Consider the following 6,000-nt stretch of genomic DNA (forward strand, 5'->3'; position numbering starts at 1 on the left):
TCCCCCGAACCAACATTTATTGATAAAATCATTTCTTTGGGGCATCTTTTTGTCAAGTCTCTTCCACTCTCTTCCTGTTTATTTATTTCAAAATTTATTTTGAAGGAGAGCATATTTATTTTGGGCATTTATTTTATATTCATTTACATTTACTCTCATTTGCATCTTCATCTATTAAAATCATTTTTGAGAGTAGCCTTAAGATTTCTTTTGGTTAATTTTCGTGATAAACATTTTTGGAAGAAATCCTTTATTGTACAAATATTTTTCTTGATCCTAAACTTCAAATTCTCCAAACATTTTTATTAGCAAAAAATCTTTGTTGGAGAACATAATAATCATTTTGATATTTTCATATATTTTATTTGTGCATTAATTATTTAGATAAGCACCATTTTCTCTACTGAGCTTAACTTATATCATATTAGAGTGCATGTATTGAGTTATACTATTGTACATCATCTGCTTAGTATAAAAGCATTGTCTTTGTGCACAAATTTTATTGAATATATGTTATATTCCCGACATGTGGTCGGAAGAGGGAGACTAGCCCTGTGAATTGTCCCGGATTTGTTCAAACCCGATTAGGAGAGCACGAGATTAGTTCAGATTCGGTTAGGAGAACTAGGAGATGCACCCTCTTGGGAAAGTGTGCAAGGTGTTGGCTCCCCGGTAAGTGAGCTAGGGAATGTCTACCCTGGAAGGACATTGTAAACGGTTTCTGCTCCACCCATAAGTGAGCAGGGTTAGTGGAATACTTGGGGGGCATGCCCAAGGCGAGGATGTTGGCTGTTTTGACCGAACCTCGATAACAAATATCGTGTGTCGCTCTCTCCTTGTCTTATTTAATTTATGCACTTTAAATTCAACATGTGCATGCTTGTTCATTTATGGTTATAACAATTTGCATGCACACATTTGTTTTAAATGATATACATGTGTATGTCTACACATATTTCTTATTCAGTTTTTACATACACAACCATAATTAAAATGAGATATGATATGTGGTGAATTGGTATAAATTTTTAAATTAGTCAAAAAAATTTTAAATGTCCAATTCACCTCCCTCTTGGGATCACACCAATTCTAACACCCCGCATGATTCGGGTTGTGCAACCCGTGGGCTGGACTTAACTTTGGCTTGACCTGCACGATTGCCCACCCAACCTAGTCCGCCTATCCTACTTTCCGCAACACTTCTCGAGTCGGCACACAGTGGGTATCCTACTCTCCACAACACTTTGGGGCTAATTGGCCTCCGATCCAACACTTCCTAAATAGTGTGGTTGCACTGTCGGCTATCACCAACCCAGTCTGCCCATCCTACTCTCCACAACACTTCTCAGGTCGGCACATAGAGGTTACACTATCAGCTAACAGCAACCTGGTCCGCCTGTCCTACTCTCTACAACACTTCTCGAGTTGGCACACAAGGGTTACACTATCTAATCTTGCTAACTAGCTATAGTACCATGCTCATAACAAACCTAGTCCATTAGGGATTCTGATATCATTTAGTACATTTCATATAATATATAATTGAAACATACCTCATTTCATGTTTCTGCATAAAATTTGTCATATCATAATTTCTGAATAAATTGATATATATATATATATATATGTATGTATTCATGGCATCTAGGCCGGCTGAATAATCACGGCATCTGCGCCGACTGAATAATCACAGCATCTAGGCCGACTGAATAATCACGGCATCTAGGCCGGCTGAATAATCATGACATCTGCGCCCACTGAATATCATAATATACTGAAAATATAATTTATGTATTGTTTATAGTTTTTCTAAAAACTATCGTCAAATCAGGCTTGTATAGTGAATTCATAAATATTTTAAAATATCATTATTTACTGTAAAATTTATACTCATTCCACACACAAGTGAGTACTACTCTGTAATAAATTTTCTGGCCTGGAAAACATATTTTTCTGGAAAAATAATATTAACTTTGTTTTCAAAGTTTCCTCAATTCAACATCAGTATTCCCAAAAACTATACTAATTCATACATACCTTTCTAAATCAAATAATGTATATTCAATGATTAATTTACTGAAAATACCTGACTTAATCTATCCCCTTACCTAGCTTACTAAGAAACCTGCTAACAACCCTAATTCCACGCCCCACAACGTTTGAAGCTCAAAACCCTGAAATTACATTTTTCCTAAATTTTATCAACTCAACCCCCAGAATATTTCTTATTTAGCATTTCCTAGGCCCTATATACTCCAAATTAACAATTAAACCCTAAAATACCTTACTTACCTTGGTTTTCGAGTGGTACCTCGGAACTCCAACTCAACGATCCGCTCCGATTAATTTGCAGAGAATCACCCCACAAATCTCGTGGTAGCTTCAGATCGTCAAAACGGGCTATAATCGGAGCAAAAATGAAGAGAGATGGGGTTAGGACCGTAGGGTTTAGAGAGAGAGAGAGACACACACACACACACTTTGTTTTTGATTTAACAAATAAAGCTCATGGTTCTTCTTTAATTTTAGCCATCGAGAAAACTGTCGACAGTTTTCTACACCCCTCACAAAACCGTCGACGGTTTGGATTTTAACCCGCCTTTTTTACCATTTTACCTGTAACCGGCCCGCTGTAAATACAAAACTATCGACAATTTTCTTAGTACTTCAGAAAACCATCACCAATTTTCTCCTCACCAAACCATTTTCCTCTTTTCTTCTATTTTTATTATCATTTCTATTTTTTCATGTCTCTACAATGGATTGGGTTAAGAGGGATTTACAAGAGATGACGGTGAAAGTGAATGCAGTGGCATAGATAGCCTAAAGGTCGATTGTGGAACCAAGTGAGGGTATTCGATTAAAGGTACCGGAACCGTAAAGTTTTGGGGGTACGCGAGATGCAAAGGAACTGGATAATTCCTTCTTTGATATGGAGCACTACTTCATGTGCTCACGAGTTGATCTGGAGGCAGACTGAGTAAATATGGCAACTGTATACCTTATTGGGGATGCTAAATTGTGGTGGAGAACTAAATGGAATGATATTCAGAATAATAAGTGTGTCATTAACACTTGCGAAGGTTTTAAACAGGCATTGAAGACCCAATTCTATCCAAAAAATGTGGAGTACATAGTACGGTGTAAAGTAATGGAATTGCAACAGAGCGGCTCAATAAGGAGTTATGTATGAGAATATCAGGCCTTGATGTTGGACATCATAGACATGACTGAATCGTATAGGCTATTTCATTTTCTCCATGGTTTGAAGACATGGCCAAAGAATGAACTGCGCCAGCAAGGTGCTAGTGACCTCTCTTCCACCCTCGCTACCGTTGAATGGTTGGATGATTTTTCAAATAGTTCTGGGAAGCGAAATTTCCAAATGTCCACCAATAATGATTTCAGGCTCAATAAAGTGTATAAGCTCACAAATAGGGGAAGGGACAGGGTAATAAATAGTTCTTGGAAAGATAGAAGAGCGTCCATGACTAGGTAGTGGAGGCGTGGACGAATAGGTGGAAGGGAGCGTCGGTTACCGATCTTGTGTTTCCTTTGCATGGGACCGCATCGTGTGGCAGAGTGCCCTGAACAAGAGGCTTTGAATGCTCTAAGGCCCTTCGAGGGGAAATCGAAACCCCGACGGCAACCCAAGAAGAAAAATAGAATAGAGTGAAAGCATTGAGATTTTTGGGGGCATTAGAGCACCAAGTAGTTACCAACAAGTCTCAGGAAAAGGGCTTAATATACGTTGATATACTTTTGAATGAAAATAAAATCAAGGCCATGATTGATACAAGGGCCACCCATAATTTCATTGAGGATGTGGGAAGTTGAAAGTAGTGAATTCTGAAGCGTTAATCATGGTGGGAGTGGCACCTAAAGTAGCCTGCTAAATAGGGTCATGGTCTAGAACAATTAATTTCACCATGGAACCCCTCGATGACTTTGATATGGTATTAGGGATGGATTTTATTAAAGTGACACGCTTAATACCGATCCCAGCTACGGATTGTCTTGTGATAATGGGAGATACACCTTGTGTGGTTCCCACAGCTTACAACACTTTTGATGAGAGGAAGTTGCTTTTAGCTCTCCAGTTCAAGAAGGGAGTAAAAACGGGAGAACCTTCTTTCATGGTTCTATCGATAGTTTCAGAAAATGAAGAAATAAGCGAATATCTGGTTGAAATTAAGGAAGTATTAGAAGAATTCAAGGAGGTAATCCCAGAACAGCTACCTAGAGTTTTACCATCTCAACGATAGATTGACCACGGAATTGAGCTTTTGCCAGGGGTAAAATCTCCCGCACGTGCCCCTTACCGAATGGCGCCACCTAAGTTAGCTGAACTTAGAAGGCAACTAAATGATATTATTAGGGAACATTTAAGTACAGATCAATAGGCACAGACATTGAGCAAACTTATAGAAGAAGGGAAGACATGACAATTCTGGGTAGAAGATGGGTTGATAATGACTAAAGGCGGGAGAGTCTATGTGCCCAAAGTTGAAAACTTGAGGAAAACATTACTAAAAGAGTGCCATGATACATTGTGGGTTGGACATCCCGGATGGCGAAGAACTCATGCATTGATTACACAAGGGTACTATTGGCCGAATATGCAAGACGATGTGATAAGTTATACCAAAACTTGCTTGATCTGTCAACAAGACAAGGTAGAAAGAAAGAAGACCTCAGGTTTGTTAAAGCCATTACTAGTACCTGCAAGGCCATGGGAGAGTGTCTCTTTGGAGTTCATTTCCTCATTGCCAAAAGTAGAGGAGCATGACACGATTTTGGTGGTGATTAATTGGTTTTCAAAGTATGCAACTTTTGTACTAGTTTCGAAGCCATGTTCAGTAGAGAAGACAACTCAGCTATTCTTTAAGCATGTGGTGAAATATTGGGGTGTTCCAAAAAGCCTAATAAGTGATAGGGATGTCAGATTCACTGGGGGATTTTGGGGTGAACTCTTTCGCTTGATGGGTTCAAACCTTAATTTGTCCACCAGCTACCACCCGCAGATAGATGGTCAAACCAAATGTTTTAATGGGATGCTAGAAGAATAACTTGCGACATTTTGTTAAATCAAATCAGAAAAATTGGGTTGCTTTATTGGACACGACACAATTCTATTTTAACTCTATGAAATCTTCTGCCACTAATAAAAGCCCTTTTAAGATTGTGACAGGTCAACAACCGACTCTCCCGCACACTCTGGATGGTCCCTATAAATGAAATTGCCCGAAAGCAGACCAATTCACAAAGAATTGGTTGCAAAACATTGAAGTCACTCGAGCTTAGTTAGAAAAATCATCAAAGCGCATGAAGAAATGGGCAGAAAAAGGGCGACGACTACAACAATTTGAAACTGGAGATTTGGTTCTTGTAAAAGCACCGCTAGAGATATTTCGATTTCTTCGCAGCAAGGATAAAAGGCTTTTACACCATTATGAAGGTCCAATCAAAGTGATCGAGAATGTGGGGCATGCATCTTATCGGTTTGAACAACCCGAGTGGATGAAGAGCCATAGATGACCAGGCCATTCGATGTTTCATGTAAGCAACCTAAAGTCATTCCACACAGATGAAGCAGATCTGCACCCACAAAAAATAAGGAGATCAACAATTTCCAGAAGGTAGCTTATAAACAAAGATGTTCAAGAGATCCTTGCAGACAGAGTCATTAATGAAGAAGGTTGTCAACAACATTAACAATATTTGGTTTAGGGTTGGAAGTAGAAGGGAACAATTGGGAAAAGGTAAAAAACCTTTAGCATGCCATTCAAAATATTGAAGATTTCAGAAATTCGAAGATAACGACATCAGCTTCAACATCAATAGAGTGAGGAGGCCTTCTACAACACATCGACGAGGAGGTCGATAAAATGAGCGGGGGAGGATGTTAGGGAGTGACAATGTAATGGGAAAAAGGGGGAGAGAGATACTGCTCTAATTGTATTCTCCAGGTATTTAGAGTGAATCTATGATTGTTTGTGT

This window comes from Malania oleifera, chromosome 4 (genome assembly GCF_029873635.1).
Source record: "Malania oleifera isolate guangnan ecotype guangnan chromosome 4, ASM2987363v1, whole genome shotgun sequence".
NCBI classification, from domain to species: domain Eukaryota; kingdom Viridiplantae; phylum Streptophyta; class Magnoliopsida; order Santalales; family Ximeniaceae; genus Malania; species Malania oleifera.